General features: G+C 40.2%; 1 long non-coding RNA gene across 1 annotated transcript in view; it reads right to left on the bottom strand.

Moving 5' to 3' along the window:
* LOC105738812 overlaps window positions 1-19,252 on the bottom strand; it is a 63,399-nt gene extending 44,147 nt beyond the window's left edge. The window contains exon 1 of the long non-coding RNA XR_001114665.1: window positions 18,813-19,252. This is a non-coding gene — a long non-coding RNA (uncharacterized LOC105738812). The remainder of the gene's footprint in view (window positions 1-18,812) is intronic.
* Window positions 19,253-22,899: the final 3,647 nt, after the last annotated feature.

The following is a 22,899-nucleotide window of genomic DNA, read 5'->3' as shown; positions in this document are numbered from 1 at the left end:
TTTGAGTTTCAATATATGTAATATACATAAATATATATATAAATATATATAAAACATACAACAAATATAGAAAATGACACAAGACTCCCAAGTATGCAAAGGCCAAATGGAGCCGATATTAGCATTCCATTGTATTTCTCCAAAACTCTTTTTTATTTTTTGTTACAAATTGAAGCTATGTCTTTCTTCTCACTCTTTCTTGCCCTGCCCCCACCTATGTGTAGGTACCAGAGCTCTAAAGTTGGTGATTATCATTATTGTGCATATTTTTGTACTTTTACTAAATTTATATGTATCTATAAATAAGATACAGTATTGATTACTGCTTCTCTATAATGTACATAAATGATGTCACAGCATATATATTCTTTGTACCTAAACTGGATTTTTGGCACCTTTTCACACCATGTATTGATTTAAAGTGTACAATTAAATCAACATTACCCATAAACATCTTGATAGAGTCAAGTAAAGAGATCTCATGGTATATTAACAAAAATGTGAGGATTGTTATCAGAATCACTCTTAGAATTCATACCTCTGTATGGCAGTGGTCAGTAAACTATTTCTATAAAGAGCCAGATAGTAAAAATGTTCTGCTCTGAAGGATATATGGTTTCCATGGAAACTACTTGATCTATTTCAAATAAAAAAAGCAGGCATAGATAATATGTAAGTGAATGGGCATGGCTGTGTTCCTACAAAACTTTATTTATAAGAGCAGGCTATGGGCTGTTCTTGAAGTTTGCCAACCTCTGGTACATGGCAGTGAGAGAGGAGGGAGGGACCTGGCTGTGCCATCTTCCTGTCTATAAAACTGTGGGGTTGGTAGGGCTGATCTAAGGGATCAACTTCCTCCTTGATGCTCCAAATGCATCCCTTATGAAGTGCTTCTCAGAGAAAGATAAACCCACATTAGTGAGGAACCCTGTTGGGTCCAATTTATAAGGGGAATGTAAAATTAAATAATTTAAACCTGAAGGTGTTGGAACTTCAAACTATTTTGAGCCCTGAAAGGAATGTAGCTATGTGGCCTGAGTCACATAGCAGTTAGTTGCAACTTTAGCTTTTTCTTGTAAATAATTAGGAAAGACCAAATAGTGCCAAAGATAAGACCCCTGGAGATCATGAACCCCCTATTATAGAATGTCACAGCAATCTTCCTTGAGCTACAGCAAGCTGTAACCAATTAAATCATTATAATAGATGTACTGACCTTGCATGGAGAATATTTTAACCCTTATAAACTCTGCTTCTGCCTATATAAATGAAACCTTAACTTACCTGCTTTGGAGCACTGACTTTATTTCTTTGGAGTCTGTGTTTCCTGAGTGGCTATTCTCAGCTTTTTGCTCAGATAAACTCTATACATAATCATAGTTTCTAAATTTAAGGTTGACAGAAACTCTGTACGTGGCTAGCACCTAGTACCAAGAGGCAGGTGGAGCAATGACGTGTTACCATGGAAAGAACAGTTAGCTGGCAGTGAGGGGACATGGGTTTGGTTCTCAGTTTACCACTATCATCTTTGTCATCTATCTGGTCTCAGGCAAGACGCTTTCTCTCTGGGCCTCAGTTTCCCTCCTGAAAAATTACTGTGTTGGGCAACATTACTTCTGAGTTTCCTTACAGTGTCCAGATCTCATGATATTTGGCATGGTATAAATAAATAGAATATAGTGAAAATCCTCAAGGAGAATAGATGATTTATTTAAATTTCATTAGCTTCCTTTCCCTGCCTACTAGTCAGTATGAATATGGCTATGAAAGCAGATATCAGGAAGTGACTAGAAAGATGGAGCAGGAATTAAAGGAATCAAGGAGAGAAGAGGTGCTTAGTGTTAAGAGTACCACTATGGATGAAAATTCTGACTTTAGATATAAAGGCAGCTTATATAAAATTATAAGCTACAGGAGGATTGTTCCATGTTGGCCCAGAAAGGAGAAACACATGCTGTAAGAAGGACTTAGGTTCAGCTCAAGCAAAAGAGATTCTTTCAAGAAATTCTAGATTTCTAAAAATGCAGCAGCTATTATAGGAGCATCTTATTCATAGAGATGTGCCCCCAAAAAAAAAGACTGACCACTTACAGTAATATAAAAGGATTGAATGAGAAGCTGGACAAGAATCCTGAGACTGAATCTCCTTCTAGACCCAATATTTTATAACTATATCAACATAAGCTGGACTTGAGTACTTAGAGCTTCCTTCTGAAAATGCCCATTGAATTTTTAGAAATATGTAGCTGTTACAAATTATCTCAGACAAGGAAGATTTTTAAAATATTTATGTTCTTCTTCAGTACCTAGTACAATGCCACATTGTACTAATGGCACATAGTAGGTGCTTATTAAACATTTGTTAAGTAAATGAAAATTTATATAGTACTGCAAAGGGAAGCACATTAAATGGTTTACGTTTTCCTGGTCAAACTTGAGCTAGCCTCCCTGCTTTTCTCTTCTAAATATCTCCACAGGGTCATCCAATTAGTGTTTGAATTGAGTGGCCATGCGAGCCTAAGAGCAAACGCTTGCATTCCAAGACATGGGGAGGGCTAGGAAAAGGCAGACCATCCAGTAAGGTTTGGTTGGCCACAGCCGCACGTGGTCCATTGTTAACTTGGCAGCATTCCCGTGTGCTGCAGGATGAGGTGAACACTGGCAATTAACGCAATCACCTTCTCTGTAGCAGCAGCAGGATTCTCTGGAAGTTATAGCAGTTAAGAAGAGAGCACAGCTTGAGGCTCAGACCTGGGATGCCAAGGTAGAGGCGTAGGGGAGTCTGTTCTGCCTCCAGCTTCAATAAACTCTGGCTTTGGAAACAAGATCCATAGCAGAGAATGACCAAACAGGAAAGAAATCCATTCTTTTCCCATTCAGAGTAGAATGGGGATGTGTCTCTGTGTTGGGGGGGTCAAAAATATAAAACAGTCAGTGATGCTGCTGCTTCTTCCAAGTGCATTCAGCTACATGATTCATTTGATCCTGCTGTAAGGTGAACCAACAGAATAACCTGTAGCTTCAGACTCCTAATTTCAGACCCCTAACCCATGCCAATAATAAATCTGAGATTCATTTCATTTTGTCTCATGTTTCCACAGCCAGATAAAATAAATCCCCTCTCAGAAGCACCTGGACCTGAGAGGCCATCACCCAGGTGTGCAGCTTTGGAAACTAGAAAAGAGTATGATGATTATCATTCTGTTTTCTATAGAGGAAAAAGATGAGCAAATGAGGATCAGAATCCTGCCAAGTCTAAAGCCAGTGCCTCCATGGAAACCTAATTTCTACTTAATAGCACTAAATGATTAAATTAGACCCTTTGACACTGCTTCTTAGCAAGACATGATAGCTGGTTGCTTTGTTTTATGATTCTAGTTGTTGAATATGATTAAGAGAAGATTCTCTGAGCTCTCTTTCAACCTTGAGAGAACCTTAAAATGTTTTTTTTATTACACTGGCAATGCTGGAAGATAACATATGCTACATTTATTGATCAACTTCTCCAAGTGCTGGGGTTATACTTGGCACTTGCTAGATGATTACCTTATATTTGCTGTTAATAATTGCACCCTAGGAACTAATTTAACTTCTCATTCCTCCCCAACGTAGTATTTCACCTTATCCTTTAGTTCAAGGGAAAGTTGGTGAATCTTAGTCACCATAAATGAGATAAAAGGTAATTTGTCAGATTAAATCCCTGAGCTGAAAATTAAACAGTGAGAACACTGTACGAGGTTTTTATGATTCTCAGTCCTTGAGGTGTTCACAGAGACATAAATTTAGGTTTCAAAATTGGAGTCATTCCCCGAGGAAGGGACTGGGTTTGGCCTGAGAGGGAGGATCTTGAGGCGTGGGAAGTGATGACATCAGGCTGAGTTTTTCAAAGGAAACTTTAGAAATGAGGAGGATTTTTAGAAAGTGAGAGAAAGTGCACATGGCCTGCATAGGGTCCTGAGAAGATACAGGTTAGCTCACATTCATCTGGGAGGAGGGGGAGATGTAGAGGTGGAGGCATGGGGCTGCTCACATCCCTTCAAGGAGAAACCCTAGGAAACATTACAATAATGACTCAGCCCTACCTGATCTGGACACCCCACCCTCATCCCCTCCCTATCACTCTGCCCTTTGCCTGCCCCTCCCACCCATGCTGCCCAGGCTCTTCCTTGACTTTCCCTGCATGTTTCTGCCCCAGGGCAGTTGTATTTGCTGTTCCTTCTGCCTGGAATGCTGCCCAGGCTCTTCCTTGACTTTCCCTGCATGTTTCTGCCCCAGGGCAGTTGTATTTGCTGTTCCTTCTGCCTGGAATGCTGCCCTCTCACTCCCCAGGTGATCACCTGGCTCACTCCCTCACTCCTTTAGGCCTTTCCTCAAAGGTCTCCACTTGATGAGAATTTCCCAGACCACCCTGTTTAAAATAGGAATCCCCTGCCTCCTGACCTGCCCACTCTTCTTGAAGGCTCTTTTTTCCCATAGCACTGATCACTTTCTAACATATCATATACTTTACCCTTTTATTCTGTCTCCCTGTCACTCCTGGATACAAGCTCCCTGTGAGTGGTGATTGTTGCCTGTTTTGGTCACTGCTGTGTTCCCAGTGCCAAGAACAGTCCCAGGGTACATAGTTGAATGAATGAAAGAGAGAAAACAAAAGTCCAACTCAGGGAAAGAAAATAAGAGAAACCCCAAGCAGGATGGAAGAGATGAGTTGCAAGGATAAAAAGAGAACTCCAAAAGCTGAGATTTTGGGAGATGTACATAAAGAATAGAGCAAGATAAATTGCTCCTGACATCCCTGCTGTGTGGCTTGGCATGGGGGCTCATCACCTGACGTCCTGCCCTTTAAAATGATCTGCTCACACCTTATAGGTTCTGTTCTGCCTGAAATAGTTACAGCGACTCAGCACAGAGGGGTGGGAGTAAATTATTCTCTAGGCTATATCAGCTGTGGCCAGAGCTGTGTTATCTGGAGGGGGCTTGGCTGTGGCTGACTGAGGCTGGAGCAGGCCTGGGCGGGCAATCTTGGCATGCTGTCCTCTCCACAGTGCTGCCACACATCTGGTAGGAATAGAAGGAAACATGTCACCAGAGCTCATCCCTCCTTATACCAAACCACAGATTGATCTAAAATTTCCATTCAATTAAACAGTAGAGAAAGAAGAATAACCACATGCATAAAACTCTACTATCCCCTGAGATTCCTCTAAAATGAGAAAAAAATATAGACTTTCAGAAAAAGAGAAGAATCTAAAAGGGCAACAAAGATGAAATAAGAGATCATAGTAAATAAGAGATGTTAATTTATTTTGGCAAGAGTGGGAGACAATGGAGGAATTGGCATATTTCATCAGTTCTAAAACATGCATCCTTTTAACATTTTAATGTTTCTGAAATCAGAATGGCTCTTACAATTGGTGGTATCTTACAGTTGTAATTGGCAGCATTTTTCCTTCTAAATTATTTATTAGACAATGAATAATGTATTCTATAATCAACTGCATCTTAGATGAAATAAAATATGGTAACAGCACAGAGAAATCTGAATGCTGAAAGTTCACAGAGGGCCATGCCAATGAGAGGAAGCCAAGCTCCCTTGTAGAATTCCAGAAGGGGCAGAAGATTTGTCTGCACCATGTGCTATGAGGGTTGGGGTGAAGAGTTGGGCCAACAAGGGATTGGTTGAAAGTTGGTAGAAGGAACCACAGACTCCCCCAGATCCCTGCCACTTTCCACACTGATGCAGCCAGCTAACTACCCTTCTCTTCCCCTCATCCCCTGGATCCAGATAAAATACAGAAGGTTCAATTAAATTTGAATTTCATATTATAAATAATTGCTTGGGACATATTTATGCTAAAAATATTCTTTGGCCACCTGACATTCAGATTTCAATGGGCAGCCTCTATTTTGTTTTTGTTTGGATGTGGAGGAATTGAATCAGACATGTTCTAAACAAGCTCCGTGGAAACCTAGCAAGAGGCACCAGACTGAGCACAAACAGTTTAAATAAAGACCTATTGAATGATGACAGACTCAGCCACATTTTATTTGTTGTTGTTGTTGTTTGTTTTTTTGAGATGGAGTCTCGCTCTGTCACCCAGGCTGGAGTGCAGGGGTGTGATCTCGGCTCACTGCAACCTCTGCCTCCAGGGCTCAAGCAATTCTCCTTCCTCAGCCCCCCGAGTAGCTAATATTACAGGCGTCCACCACTGCGCATGGTTAATTTTTGTATTTTTAGTAGAGATGGGGTTTTGCCATGTTGGCCAGTCTGGTCTTGAACTCCTGACTTTAGGTGATCCGCCTGCCTTGGCCTCCCAAAGTGATGGGATTACAGGCATGAGACACTGCACCTGACCACTCAGCCACATGTTGTAGTTCAGCTTTGAGAGCAGAGGGTCAGATTCACTCCCTCACTCCCATCACCACCATCCAAGGCAAGAAGGTTGGGAGCTCTTGTGTGGGGACCCTGACTTTGGAAGACCCCCTAGTGAAGCAGCTAGTCCCCTGCCCACCCAATCATCCTACAGAGATGCCCACCATTCAACAAGTTCTCTCTCCCTGCTCCCCGTGAACATATGGAACTCTCACGCAGATTTCTGCCCCACTCTGAAAATGGGCAGACAACAAAACACCACTAGACATTCAAAGGAAGCCTGCAATTTGGGAAACAGTAAGAGACAATAAAACAGATAAAGAACTGGCCGGGCGCAGTGGCTCAAGCCTGTAATTCCAGCACTTTGGGAGGCCGAGGTGGACGGATCACGAGGTCAGGAAATCGAGACCATCCTGGCTAACACGGTGAAACCCCGTCCCTACTAAAAAAATACAAAAAATTAGCCAGGCGTGGTGGCAAGCGCCTGTAGTCCCAGCTACTCGGGAGGCTGAGGCAGGAGAAAGGCGTGAACCTAGGAGGCGGAGCTGGCAGTGAGCCGAGATAGCGCCACTGCACTCCAGCCTGGGCGTCAGAGCGAGACTTCCTCTAAAAAAAAAAAAAAAAAAAAAAAAGAACTTACAAAACAGAAAAACAAAAATATGAGAACAGGGATGGTAGGGAAGCCTAAAAGATAACTAGCATGTTAGAGAGAAGAAATGGTATTGGATTTATGAGAGAATATCATCCTGTCTTTAAGAGGGAACAAAAAATAAGAAATTCTCTAAAAATATAATCATCAGGATTAAAAAAAGCAAATAGGCCCGGTGCGGTGGCTCACGCCTGTAATCCCAGCACTTTGGGAGGCCCAGGTGGGTGGATCACCTGAGGTCAGGAGTTCGAGACGAGACTGACCAATATGGTGAAACCCCGTCTCTACGAAAAATACAAAAATTAGCTGGGCATGGTGGTGGGCGCCTGTAGTCCCAGCTACTTGGGAGGCTGAGACAGGAGAATTGCTTGAACCCGGGAGGCAGAGGTTGTAGTAAGCTGAGATCGCGTCACTGTACTCCAGCCTGGGCAACAAAGCGAGACTCTGTCTCAAAAAAAATAGAAGGGTAAAGGTAAAGATTGTGAAATCTCTCAGAAAATAAAATAAATAGGCATACAGATGAAAAATTGGAATAAAAAATATATAATATTGGGAGGATCCATCCAAGAAGTGTTCAACTAACAGAAGGCCTAGAAAGAGAAGAAAAATCAGGAGGAAACAAAATTATCAAAGAATGTAAGAATATTATCTGGAACCAATAAATATGTGTTCCTGGACTGATAGGGCCCACAAAATGCACAAAACCAAGAATGGAAATAGTGCTAAGTCAGACGCATTGGCATCACCACCAGAACCCTGGTGATGAAGATTGCTAAAGAACTGGGGGTTGAAGTTAAATGCACATCCAAGTTATGGTTTGGGAGCAGGTGAGCACCACATTTCAGGAATGACATTACCTTCTGAGATGGGAATCTCAGTGATAGTCCAAGATCCCAAGGGGGTGGGAAAGGATTTGTGAGGGGTGCATGGAATAAGTTAGGCTGGAATCACTTCTGAGCAGCTATCTACACAGCCTTCACTCAAGTGAACAATGCACTTCACTTGGCTCTCATGTTGTGCAGTTAGCCTCTTCTAAAAGAACTCACTGTTACCATGCACGTTGGAGATTCTGGATTCAACATCTGATTATGCTAAATGACAGAGAAAATGAGCAAGATTTCATGACTCTGAAGCATTCGAAGTACTCAAGATATTTACAGATAAGCACATTGTAATTAACCATAATTAACTGAAAGCAATAATTGAAATTGGGAAATTTCATGCAAAAATCTAGATTTCTGGCTGATTTCAAAGCACATGTAGATTTGAAAACATAAGGCTCATCTTCGTGAGACAATTGGCTGGAGCTTAATAGTTGCCTCCTGCAAATTAGGCTTGCTGTTCCCATTAGCCAGAGTCTCTATCACTCCCTATTTTCCCCAAGTCTTGATGTCAATTGTCCATTGCCATTTGTCACTGAATGGACATTTTTTTTTTATTGTAATAGAGTTAAGTGGAAAATGAACTTTTTCCTTAACATGGTCAGCATCACTCAGACTCATCACCAGCCTAATTCTTTTGGGCATTTGAATTGCTATCCTATTTTAGCAAGCCACAGCATGACATCCCACTAGCATTGTGTCTAACTACACTTAAAAACTGCACCATGAAGACAATTTCTTTTCTTTTTTTTTTTTTAAGATGGAGTCCTGCTCTTGTCCTCCAGGCTAGAGTGCAATGGTGCAATTTTGGCTCACTGCAACCTCTGCCTCCTGGATTAAAGTGATTCTCCTGCCTCAGCCTCCCGAGTAGCTGGGATTACAGGCACCTGCCACCATGCCCAGCTAATTTTTATATTTTTAGTAGAGATGGGGTTTCACCCTGTTGGCCAGGCTGGTCTCAAACTCCTGACCTCAGGTGATCCACCCACCTCGGCCTCCCAAAGTGCTGGGATTACAGGAGTGAGCCACCATGCCCGACCAACACTTTCATTTAAAGATAAGCCCTTGGTAGGAACCAGGGATGGAAGTGCTTTTAATAACTAACCACTTAATTATTCTGGATCTCAGTTTCCTTCTGCAAGAGAGATCTTGTGATGCTTAGTTGCTAAGGTACAGCTAACGTAGTAAGAAAAAATATGGTCAATGGAGAAAGTAATATTTCCATTATCAAAACTAAATTCCCATTTAATGATTTTTCTTTTATTTACCCCAGCTCAAACATGAAAGCCCCCATTATGGACACTGTATTTCACAATATTTCCCTGGTTTATCCTTTCTATATCTTTTCAATTTAGAAACATTAAAAAAGAGAGAAAAAATAAGTTATGATTTGGCATTTTAGAAAGATTAAAGATTGTAGACAATTCTAACACTTTAATACAGAGACCTTTCACAAGCTTAATTGAGGATGGCTCTAAAAATTAAGGAGAAAAAGATAAAAGTAACGTGTTGTTATCAGTAAAAGCTGCCAACAATTTATCAAGAGTTTGACGTGGCTGTGTTTCAGTTGGCCTTGACTAGAAGTGGAGATGCTCTGAAACTCTCCTATTAATTTAGTGCAAAAGTAATTGTGGTTTTTGCCATTGAAAGTAATGGCAAAAACCACAATTACTTTTGCACCAACCTAATGTAATTGGTATGTCCTTAATTGTGGGGTGAAATAAAGGCCAAAATCATTTTATATATTGCCTCAGCTTACCACATGTGGGTTATTTCAGGCAGAGGAATCCAAAGCCCCAGGGGAATGAAACAATATGGCTGCCTGATGAACTTTGCTTTGTTCAAGGTGCTAGAGCAGGTATGAACCTTGAGGAGGGAGGTGGCACAGATGAAGGGTTGCAACATAAATTTTGCTGAACTATTCAGATGGTATAGCATATTATACTAGATGTGTTCACACTCCAGAAATATGTGGTTGTTTAGAAGAAATGCTTCCTATCTTCTTTGTTATATGCCTCTTTATTAATATCAGTAATGATAAGCACCTTTTATTTGAGTACTACAAGTGCCTCTCACTGCATTAGGTGTTTTTATGGATCATCTCTGATCTTCAGAACTACTTTGCTAAGTGGATAATTACCCAGGATTAACCCAATCATCCATCCAACCTACACACGTGTTTTGAACTCTGCCTTTATGCCAGGGCCTTTGTACCCAGCACGGGAACTGTAGTTGTGAATAAAACAGTCAAGGTCCCTATGTTCATAAAACATATATTCTGGGAAAGAGTACCCTATAATTAACTGCAATATAAAATGTAAGAAATTAATAAGCACCATGAAGAAAATGAAGACAAGGAGATAGGAAGATATGATAAAGAATGTGGGTGACTACTATATATGTATATTTGTTTACAAACTGTAATGAGTGCCACCACCATATAATACAAGGAACCTATTGATGAATATGCAGTGAGAGTAAACTTAATTTTGGCTTGGGTGGGGTGTCAAAAAAGACCTGTGTAAGTAAGTGGCATTTAAGCTGAGACTTGAGTTAGTCAGGTAGGGTGTTAGGTGAGGTGGGGGTGGGAGGTGGGTTGTAAGTAAGAGGAATAGCATGGGCAAATGTCTTGATGTAGAAAAGAACTTGACTTATTGGAGGTGCTAAACTAAAGCCACAGCAAGGAGAGTAACTCACAGAGTGGGACAAGGTGAGGTAGAGAAGAGAATGGCACAGGTCAAACGCTCATGAAGTTCAGTGTCATATCTAAGGAAATAGGTTGTTACAGGTTAATAGAGCCCTAAGAACCCAAAGATAAGTGATCAATATTAGGTTAGAATCCAGATATATCAAACTATGTGCCCCATCTATTCAAGTAGCTCTTTCTAGTACACATGCTGTCTCTGTACCAAGAGGCAGTTGAGAAAACACACACACACTCACACACACACACACACACACACACTCCTAAACTGGGAATACCAGTTCAGAAGCAGATCCCTGCAGTTTGGCTGCATATGTTTTTGGATAAAGATGACCTGGCAGTGCCTGGCCCATGCTCCTTCAGTACTAAAGTTCAGACCAACAGCTGTGTGTCTCAGTAAGGAGCTGGACCATGCAAGTCACAACTAGGCTGGAAGCACTTAACACCTGAACTCCTGGGCTGCTGGCAAGCCAGATGATAAAGGAATAAACAGAGTCATTGTACCTCATTCTTGGCCTTTAAATCATCCGAGAGCCTTCATCATTTTTGTCGAGTTATTTTAATTGCTCTCATTTGCAGAAGCAAATTAGGTGTAGCATTGTTCTCAGGATGCTGTTCAGATTGATGCCAGGAAGGAACAAAATGAGCAAAAAAAAAAAAAAAGAAAAGAAGGAAAACCTCTTTCCAAACAAAATCCCAGCCAATCTCTGTGAGGGAAATTGATTTGTAAACCTTGTCAAGGTAGTTTCGAAGGCAAATCTATTCGGGGCATCGTGGGGTTTGTAATCAAGGTCAGAAGAAATAGTTCAATTAGTACATGTGTCTAACACCAATAAAAGATTTTCTTGCATTAGAACTCTCAAAGAGAATGACCTTACCACTGTGTAGTCTCCATGAACTCAGAATCAAAGGGAGGATTGTTTCTTATAACAATGCTATTGAAAGTTTGTTAGATTAAAGCTTATCTAACACATGCTGAATAAAATGGTGATTGGGGAAGTAATTTTGAGAATGCAGGCAACCCACACACTTCTCTCAGGTTATCTGGATAATTTATTTATGTTTTCTCCTCACCAATTTGGGTTGTTCTGATTAATTTACTGCTTAATGACCTGACCACAGGAAGGTGAACAGGGAAAGGAAGATTTGATCCAATTCAACACATTTTTAATGAATGCATATTTAGACCAACTACAGAACAAAGCACTGGAGATACATTTTATAGCAGGGTTAAGGAAGAGACAGACACTTTCTGAGAGCCCAGAATGTACGGTTGAGCTATAAACTTGCTCAGACCCTCAATGCCATTCTCAAGGACTCACACAGGCATATGAGGCATCCCTTGGGAGCAAATATGATGGATTCCCAAAGAAGTTTCAATTGGTAAGTATTTTGTGCTGTCATCTAGGGACCATTAACATAATTCCAAAATTTCAACACTTGAAAATACAATCTAGGTTCTTGTTGATCTGGAAGCTCAGTAAAATCACAGTCTTTTGTGTCTAGGTTTTGAAACTATTTTCTACCTTTTGTGTATATTTTACAAACTATTTTCTTAAGCTACTTGTAAGCCATTATTTGTGTGGGTCCTGCCTCTGAGGATTCCTCTGCATCATCAGCAATGATGCTTTTTCAGAATTTGGTACCAGGACCTCCTATATCACAGCCATTTGGCAAGCTTGTTAGAATGTATATTCTAAGACTTCCCAAAAATCCACTGAATCACAGTACTTGAGGAAGACACCTAGGCACCTGCATTTTACTCATCTGAACATGGTGATGTGCCTACAAGTTTGAGGACAACTTATCTAGAGTTAAAACATTACACAAATGCTGAACTTGAATAATATTGCTTATTATCTTCATGAAACTTAAAAAAAAGACTTTAAGCAAAGCTTCTTAGGAAATTACAATGCAATTATGAGAGGTGAGTAAAAATCTGAAGCTAAATACATCAGGGAAGAAAGAATGCTTATCTTGCCAAAACTCCTGGCAAAGCCCAACAGTTTTCTAAGGTCTTAGAAATAATATTGGCTTCTGAAGATAAATCAGTTTATGAAATAAGAAATGTTGTCATCCCATTATGATGTGCAAGTAGATCGGGTTTGGGTTCAGGAGCAGCTCCTTTCCCTATGCATGTCATTTTTACTCTATTTTTCCCCAAGGCCTTGGGTTGGCTGGCTGTCTTTACAAGTTTAGATACTAAAAGTAAGAAAAATCTACTGGATTCCCTAGACCAATAAATCCAATAAAAATTTGTGCAAAGATGGAAATATCATCCATCCTCATTATTTATGGATTCCAAATTTGCAAATTTGCCCAATCGCTAAAATTTATTTGTCAAATTTATTTCTCCAAAGTCAATACTCACAGGGCTTTTGTGATCATTCATGGATGAATTTGAGTGAAAAATGTGAGTTACCAGATATGTACATTCCAAGCTGAGATTGAACAAGGCTTCATTCTGTCTTCTTGTTTTCAGCTCTTATACTCTATCTGATTTTAGGTCTCTTTAGTGCCATGTTGTTCATATTTTTGCACTCTTTTTTGGTGATTTCACTATTTAAATAGTGCCCAAGTATAGTGCTAAAGTGCTGTCTAATATTCCTAAGCACAAGAAAGCTGTGTTGTGCCTTTTGGAGAAAATAAGTGGATTAGATCAGATTCATCCAGGCATGAGCTATAGGGCTGTTGGCCATGAGTTCAATGTCAATGAATCAATAATATATATATATATGTATATATACATATATATATATCAAATAAGGTGTTTTAAACAGAAATACATAACACAAGGTTATATAATGATTGCTTGATGATAACTTTATGACCATAGGCTCACAGGAACCTAACTCAGTATTTCTGCTAGGAGGGAATGTTCAGTATTCATTAATGCAGTGCTCATGGTGACTTTATAGAATATAACTATCATGAATAATGAGAATTGATTGTATTCCATTCTGAGGATGCTAACCACTCATGACTATTAAGCACTTAAAATGTAGCTAGCACAAGGAAGAAGGTAAATTTTTAGTTACATGTTAGTAAAATTTAAGTAAATTAAAATACAATTTTGCAATTACAGTAGCCACATGTGGCCAGTGGTTATTTTATGTGCAATGCAGCTGTAGACTCTGGAAGCCCCTGTTCTCATGAGGTGCATATATTAGTCTAGTGTTGTTGAATAACTAACTACCATGTGTCAACGAAGAGTGAAACTGTAAAATATTTGAAAAGATTTATTCTGAGCCAAGTATCAGTGACCATGGTCCATGACTCAGCCCTCGGGAGGTCCAGAGAACATGTGCCCAAGATGTTGGTGTGCAGCTTGGTTTTATATATCTTAGGGAGACATGAGACATCAATCAATCAATTTGAGAAATACATTGGTTTCGTCCAGAAAGGCGGGACAACTGAAAGTGGGGTGGTGGGCAAGGTGGGGTCTTCCAGGCTAAAAGTAAATTTGAGCGTTTTCTGGTTGACGGTTGAATTTCTCTAAAGATCTGGTATCAAACAGAAAAAAATGTCTAGGTTAAGATAAGAGGCTGTGGAGACCAAAGTATAATCATGCAAACAAAGCTTTTAGCTAGCAGGCTTCAGGGAGAATAAGTTGCAAAATATTTCTTATCAGACTTAAAGTCTGTGTTGATGTTAATGCTGAAGAGGTATAATGAGGTATGTTCGACCCCCACTTTCCAGCATGGCCTGAAACAGACTCTCAGGTTAAATTTTAAGAGGCCTGGCTGAGGAGGAAGTCCATTCAGATGGCTGGGGGGCCTTAGAATTTTATTTTTGGTTTCTACATGTGCTTAATGGCTTAAAATAACACAGATTTATTTTCTCAGTCTCTCTGGATCAGGAGTCTGGGCATGGATTTGCTGAGTCCTCTGCTTTAAGGTCTCAGACTGCAAGCCAGGTATTAGCCAGGGCTGTAGCCTCATCTCAAGACTCAACTGGGAAAGGATCCACTTCCAGCCTCATGTGGAGGTTCGCTGAATTCAGTTCCTTGTGGTTATAGTGAAACCTCCTTTGCAAACACGATAACTAAGAAATTATGACAGTGAAAGATATCAGACCTAACCAACTTCATCTTGCTTCTAGCCTCTAAACTGTCCTTGTCCATTCCTGCATGTAGGCTGAACTAGGCTTGGGAAGGAATTTAGTTTATAGTTTAAATAATAGCCCTTCCCAAAAGCTAAACTGTTAATTGTAAAATTAATGAAAGGCCACCAGCCACCAAGTTAGAATGAGAGGAGCTGGAATTCTAAATATTACCAGCCGTTTTTCCAGAAGTCATAAAATTTGCAACTTTGCCAATTATTCTTAAAGGTAACATCACTGTTGTGAACCTAAAGTGGGCCTTTTGAGATGCCTTTTCAAATTTTTGCATTTCTAACAACTGGATGGCCTCACCTGGACCTGCCAACCAGTTCTGTGGCCCCCACCCAGGAATTGACTCAACATAAAAGAACAGCTTCAACTCCCTATGATTTCATTCCAGAGCCAACCAATCAGCACTCCCAATTCACTGGCCCCCTACCCACCAAATTATCCTTGAAAACTCTGATCCCTGAGTTTTCAGGGAGACTGATTTGAGTAATAATAAAACTCCTGTCTCCTGCACAGCCATCTCTGCATAAATTATTCTTTCTCTATTGCAATTTCCCTGTCTTGATAAATCGGCTCTGTGTAGGCAGTGAGCAAGGTGAACCCACTGGGCATTTACAGTAGGACTGAGGGAGGGGACTTTTTTTACTTTCTTTTTTTTTTTTTTTTTTTTTGGCTAACTGTTGGCTAGAGACTGCCTCCCTAAGTTCCTTTCCTAAGTTTTTTGCCGTGTGAACCTACACAACATTGCCACTTTCTACATCATAGCCATCAGAGAAAAGAATCAGCTCCCAAGAAGAGTATGTTATCTGAAAGATCACCAGGATAGCTGAATAGTAGAAGTGTTACCAGTGGTCCTCGCTCCCAGAGCTCCCAAGATAGTGGCGGGCTGCTTCTAAGATGGTGGCAAGCCTCCTGTTCTCTGACCTGGGGTTCTTGGCCTCATGGATTCCAAGGAATGGAATCTTGGGCCATGCAGTGAGTGTTATAGATCTATTAGAAGCCGTGGGTCACAGAAGAGAACCGTGGAACCCAGTGACTAGTGTTCATCTCGATTAGGATGAACCCGGGCACTTAGCCCTGCAGGAACAATGGCAAGCCTTTTGGGAGTGGCAATGGGTGCCTCACTGGATCAGGAGCACAGTGGACACCCTGCCGGATCCAGAGGGATGGAAGTCAGCCGCGGGTCTGCGACGGCAGCAAACAGCAGTGGTGGATGGTGAGCGAAAGCTCAACTCGAGCCATAACAAACACAGACCAGAAGAGAGTGCAGTTGCAAGATTTAATAGCGTGAAATAGAGTGAAAACAGAGCTCCCATACAAAGGGAGGGGACCAAAGAGGGTAGCCATTGCTGGCTCCAGTGCCTGGGTTTATATCCCGATCATTGTCCCTCCCGCTGTGCTCTCAGGCGATAGATGATTGGCTATTTTTTTACCTCCTGTTTTTGCCTAATTCGCATTTTAGTGAGCTCTCTTTACTACCTGATTGGTTGGGTGTGAACTAAGTTGCAAGCCCCGTGTTTAAAAGTGGATGCAGTTACCTTCTCAGCTAGGCTTAGGGATTCTTAGTTGGCCTATGAAATCCAGCTAATCCTGTCTCTCAGAAGGGAGAGCTTCATCTGTGATAGCAGTTTACAAACCTGGAAGAGACAGTCTCTGGAGTTCACCAGAGACTGACGTTATTCGGCCTTACAGGGTCTGTATTACATAATAGAGTCATACGTATTTAGCAGGTTTGAGGAAAGGTATACGTATTTATGAGGGGATTGAACACGTGCACGATGGTAAACATACATGTAACGTACATCCCATGTTCACACTGGGGCAGGGTTTTAGCATTAAGATGAGACAGAATTTGGCTCTTTACATCAAAAGGTAAATATAAAGTCTAGGATACAAAGACAGTTTGTGCAGTCTCTGCTGAAACTGGCTTGAGGTCTACAGTTGCTTATCAGGAGAGAGTGTTTGTAAGGCCAGTCCTCCTTCTAATCAGAGTTTTAGTGATCTGGGTTGTAAACCAGAGTTAGAAGGGTCTGATAGCTTCATTGTTAGGGAGTTTAGCAAGAGTGTGGTTCTCTTGTAGCTGTAGGAATTTAGGAAGTTGCCATTCATGCCAACCAAGCCCTAAACCCTCTATCTGTAGGTATCTTTTGATTCTGTAACCTTAGGGTCTATCCTAGTTGATAAAGGGGTGTGTATTTTGGTCTCTCAGATCACAAGCATTATAATCTTACATAAAATCATCATGGAATTTACATTTCATCACCTTCTCAGCATTCTGTTGCTTAGAAGCAAGTCACAGGCCTGTACACACTTCTGGAGAGGAGATTACATGGGGTGTGAATACCAAGAGGTAGGTATCATGGGGCTTCCTGAGAGACTGTCCTCCCCAGACATGCCCATGATCTTCTCTTGGGCAAGTCTTTCTACCTCATTGTGCCTGAGTTTCTGAATGTGTAAAACGAGGATAATATATATTTTATAGGATTATCATGAAACCACCTCCAGAGGGTTGACAAGAATTGCATACTGGGTTTTGGACAGAAATATAGTTATAATTAAGCATTAATCAGGCTGCACTTTGGCCTCATCCCTTGTTGCTAAAGGTCACTTAACACTAGATTCTGAACATTTGCATACCCATCGTTCCTATAGATAGGATTTTTGACATTGGGGTCAAAAACTATTTAAGAGTTGATTCGCATCCTTATTGTTTCTATTCACAGGATCTCTCACACTAGAAAGACTTTTGCTTAAGGATCCCTTAGGATGTTTTGCAGATCTCTTATTCCAGCAACCAATTTGAAGACCTTCCACAGAGGAACAGGATCAGCATGAGAATATGGCTTTTTCATCTCCAGATTCCATGACTCTGTACTCTTTGACCAATCAATAACCTCCATGTTTTGGCCCATTCCAAACCTTAAAAACCCTGAGTCCAAATTCCTTAGAGAGATAGATTTAAAGGTTTCTCTTATCTCCTTGTTAGGTGACCCTACAATTAAATCTTTCTCTGCTGTAACCTGGTGTCTTGGCATATTGAATTGCTGTGTGCTGCACTGTGCAATTAAACAATTATGCTTACCACCATATGAATTAAATGACCTAAATCAGGAATTAAATGGCATTGCCTGGTCTATGACAGAATAATTGTTATACTACTGGTACTATTATTTAACGTAACAGTGATCTTCATTCCAACCTAGTGGTTGCAAATGGAACAATCTTCATTTTACCACAGAGAAACTGAAGCCCCCACTAGTCATATATTTTTCTGATCCTGTGTTTCAGGGCACGCAAGGCAACTCTCAGTTTTCTTGGTTCAGTTGGGCCCACAAAGATTAGGATTTCACAGCAAACAAGGCAGGCACAACATAACACATTTATTTTAACACTATAGTCTCCAATGAAATAGGACTCTAAGGTCATCCCAAACTTGTTTTACTTTATTATATAGATGTACATATGTGTGTGTGTGTGTGTGTGTGTGTGTATGTGTATATATATATATACACATACACACACACACATATGTATGATTTATCATCTATATTATATATAGTTATATAGAGAAAACACATATCATCAAATATGTATCTATATTTAGTGAGATATAATTTACATACTATAAAATGCATCTAAAGTGTACAATTCAATGACTTTTAGTATATTCATTCAATTGTTGTAGGACTTTCTCCTTAGTTCAGCTAAAAATGGGGTCCTTGTCACATAACCATGAAATATCAGGCTCGCAGATACTTCGAAGGGTGAAAAAAATGGAATTTGTTGGGCAAAAAGGAAAAAAAGGGGGAAACAGGGACTCTCAGCAGAGCAAGAGTCTTACTAGTATAGGCTTCCTGCTTCACAGATTGAATCTCAGGTACCAACCAGGAAGAGGAGGAGCCAGGCTCTTCCCCTCTGCAAATGGTGTGGACTTCCATGGCTCCACCACAGTGTGCATTCCTCCCACTGTTCATGTTGGTTGAAGTTTCTCTGGGGACCCCTTCCCACCTGGCTGTCTCATTCCTTCCTGTAAAGAAGTGCATCTAACTGCCATTAGAATAAGGACAAGGATGAGGATGAAGACTGATCCTTAACTGTTTCCTGCTGACAGGGAAGGGCTGTTTTGGGGAAATGGCAGTCAGAGCTCCCTCAGAGGCCTATCTCAGTGTCCCTGGCAAAAGGGACCATCACCGGAGGCTCCAGTTGCATGACCGTTTGGAGTTTGATGGCTTGAAGGCAAGAAAAGACAAACTGGGTTATTAGAAAATGTATCAGAATGAAACAAGGGGAGGAGTGAGGAAAGTTTAAAAATCCTGAGACCTTTTACTGGTTTTCACAGAGAGAGGGAGGCCAAAAATCTGACTGGTAAAAAACTTTACCCTTTTGACAGCATGTTGAGTTTCTGGGTTCTCTTCTTCTGGGTTTCTGAGCCCAATCCTAAGCCAACCAGTTTAAGCTTTGGGAAACTAACTCTTTCCAGTTTAGAGGATGCATCTGAGGGAAGTGTCCCATAGTATGAAGACATAATTACCTATGTGTGAAGAGAAGACAGAGAAGGAGAGAGGGAAAAAAGAAGGCATTTTTTTCAAAGGAGTCCCAGGGCTTCAGGATGCATTTGAAAGGGGTACAGACTGAAGATGAATGGCTACCCATCTAGAAAGAGGAGAGCAGGCATCTCTGATTCCCTTCTTCTTCTAGCAGATACCCAGGGTACCTAAGGGAGAGAAGGAAGAGCATCTGTTTCCCTCTTCTGTCCTTACATCCCCAAGTCCTGGCAACCTTGGCAAGTGCCACCATGGGTGTTAAAATGGCTTTCACCCATGTTAACAGGGCAGGTAGGGAGGTGGGAATTATTCACTCTTACCCATGTACACCCTGTGTACCCTGCTGTCAGTAGCCTTGAATTACCTAGACCTCATTTATGCCCATGGATACTAGCATGGCTTTTATGCATGAAATGGGAAGCTTGGCTTAATTGGCAGGAATAGCCATACTCATCCGTGCTGTGCCTTTTAACATTCATCATCGTCTGCCTCTGGATCCTTCAGATCCAGTTTTCTTTCCTAGGGCTTTGACTGGAAGCTTAGAATTGAGTTTGGGACAAAAATATGTCTCAAGGGGTGGGGTTGTATGAACTCATTATCATAGCCAAATGCTGAGGTGAAACTGTGGAACTGAGTCCTCCTCCAACAAGGGAGAGAAAAGGATGTCTTGTGACACATAAAGATAACTGGTAGCTATAGTTATGCTTGCTAGGATTTAGGTGCATTGTGTTTGGCTTTTGTTAGCTCCCTTGGTCTTACTTTTCCAAAAGGAATCCTCCAAGTGATGGGCATTGTATTTATTCCCATAGCCTGGCAGGATTTGCAGGATAATTGCTCAGAACTAGAATATTGATCCAGATTTTCACATTACCCATCCTTCTTTTTCTTTCTGAGCTGTAGTGAGAGATTGCTGGTTGGTTCACAGGAACAAACAGGGTTAGTATAAAAATGTAGGCAAAAACATAAAAACAACTAATGAGTTTAGAATTTAATGACAAACTTATGGTAAGTTTTGAAACATAATTTCAATCTCTCCAGTCCTCATTTTTATAAAAAAAAATCATGATAAGACTGAGTTGTTTGCAAAATAGACTTTATTCTTATACTTGGCCTGATTATTTGCAGAAAATGCAGCCAGAATAACTATTCCTACATAAGCCTTTTGGATTGGCTTTGATGGAACTTTGTTCCATACAGAATCACAAATAAAACCTCTTTTTTTTTTTTTTTTTTTTTTTTGAGATAGAGTCTCGCTCTGTCACCCAGACTGGAGTACAGTGGCGCAATCTTGGCTCACCGCAAGCTCCACCTCCCAGGTTCACACCATTCTCCTGCCTCAGCCTCCTGAGTAGCTGGGACTACAGGTGCCCACCACCATGCCTGGCTAATTTTTTGTATTTTTTAGTTGAGACAGGGTTTCACTGTGTTAGCCAAGATGGTCTTGATCTCCTGACCTTGTGATCTGCCAAGCTTGGACTCCAAAAGTGCTGGGATTACAGGCGTGAGCCACCATGCCCAGCCCAATAAAACCTTTTAAAGCTGAGCCCAGCCATGGGTTTTTATCCTCAAATACCTGTGAGTTGGATGAGCCTCTCCTCTTAACATCCCAAGATGAACTTGGAGCTCCTAGGTCTGTTAGAAAGTGACATTCTGTATTTACCACAGGTCAGGAACCCTGTACAAGGACTGCATAGGCAAGAGTATGAGGCCAATTTGTTTTTCGCCAAGGGCCTTTTATTGGCTCTGCAACTTGAGCTTGACTCCTTAAAGGGAAGAATACCCTTCCAGTCAAAGCCTTGGTAAAATAACCAGTTTCTCCAATTGTGTCCTGCTGCAAAACAAAAATGGATTCTTATTGCACTGATGCAAAGAACCACATGGCCATAAGTTAAGAATACTCACAGATAATTTCCAAATTCTAGAGGAACCAGGCAGAGCGAAATAAACATGCTCTAAATTTTGTTCATAGGAGTATACCTTACTTAGTTATTAAAGGCTGTAAATAGTTCAAAATATGTTTCCATGACTCTGAAAACAAAACAAGGATCAGCAATATTCCAAGCAAAAGTTTAAAATATTGTTTCAGTTTTCTGAGTTCAATACATTTAGTTCTTGTTTTGCTTGATATTCATGAACATATCAGCTCTTCTTGAATCCTGTACATTTTTCCTTTATTCTGATGTTACAATCTCCAAAGTTATCAGAAACTTGTATTTGAGAACACCTGTCAAAGTTCTGTAGCTTATCATAAACCATCCTTTAAAAAGGATTAAAACAAGGAATAAAATGTCTGTGAATACCAAAATGTCCAAGGTAGTTACAGTTAGAAACACAATTGACAAAGAAGTTTGGTTATCTCCGTGGTTTTCAATAACTTAACATAACAACCTAAACTATGACTGATAGCACATTATTAGACATTAGAATTTTTTAAATGCTATAAAATTTTGAAACATATATTAGTATTATTCACCAAAATATAATCTAAAGAGGATTGAACACCATTTTGGCAATCCCATGTACCTAAACATATCACCTAATCCTGTTTACCTCTCTTTTCTAGACAGTCCAGGGCTCTTCTGGAGCCTCTGAAAATCCAGGTGTAAAGAAAGAAAATTTTGAAACTGAAATTTGATTTGGGGAAGCCTGTTACATATGTTAGAGGATTAAAACACTTGATGTTATGAAATAGAATTCCACAGCGCCATAAATTATTTATTTTGCCAAATGATGACTCAGAATTTTAAAGAAGCAAAAATCTTTACTTATTAAGAGAGAAGGCTTAGCTTTCCAAACAATTCATCTCCTATCATCTCTTCCTTTGCCTTGGCAGTCTATTCTTAAGGCAAATGAAAATCTTTCACTATCCTTTACTATTACATGAAAATCTTGTATAATGGAGAGAAATCCAAAATTTCACCCTTACATTAGTCTACCATTGTCAAACCCAGTTGTTAAATGAAACCTTATAGACAACTCTATGTAATCTTAACCAATTCGACCATGAGGTGAGATTCTTATAAACCTTTTATAACCCTTTAGAAATTTTGCTAAAGAGCAGATTAGTGCCTTAAGAAAGCCTTGTTTTGTTTTTATTTCAATGCTCAATTTACAAAAAAACTATGTAATAACCTTTTGAATTCCACTCAGTGTTCACACACAGAATTTCTTTTCCAAGCTTAAGTTTTAGAAACCTTTCACCACTTGTTTGAACCTTCAGCTTTATCCTAATTTAAAACAATCATTTAACCCTAGGCAAATATTTACATTTCCATGCCTTCTTATAACCTTTTACTAAAAAACACATTTTACTGTTCTCACAGACCTCGCATGTAAATCTATTTCCAGTAGTTTCAATTACATGTTATAATGGTAACTTTTAGCAATTTTTAACTTTAATGTAAAACCTGGTAAGTTGTTTTAATTGAGTGCTAAATGCAGCAAGGTTTGACTCCTTCCAGCATAATTAAGGGTGTAATTAGTTCCATATGGTCCCCAGGCCTTATCAACTGTGGGACAGGCGAGTTAAATAGTTCTCAAAACTTAAAAGGCAGAATATAACTTTAAAACACTTGCCAAGCCGTGCATCTGACCTGCATAATTTAGTCCACCTATTTACATTTTGATGGTATCTGCAT

Source organism: Nomascus leucogenys, chromosome 21 (assembly GCF_006542625.1).
Source record: "Nomascus leucogenys isolate Asia chromosome 21, Asia_NLE_v1, whole genome shotgun sequence".
Taxonomy (NCBI): domain Eukaryota; kingdom Metazoa; phylum Chordata; class Mammalia; order Primates; family Hylobatidae; genus Nomascus; species Nomascus leucogenys.
This window is presented reverse-complemented; position numbering and strand designations above follow the sequence as displayed.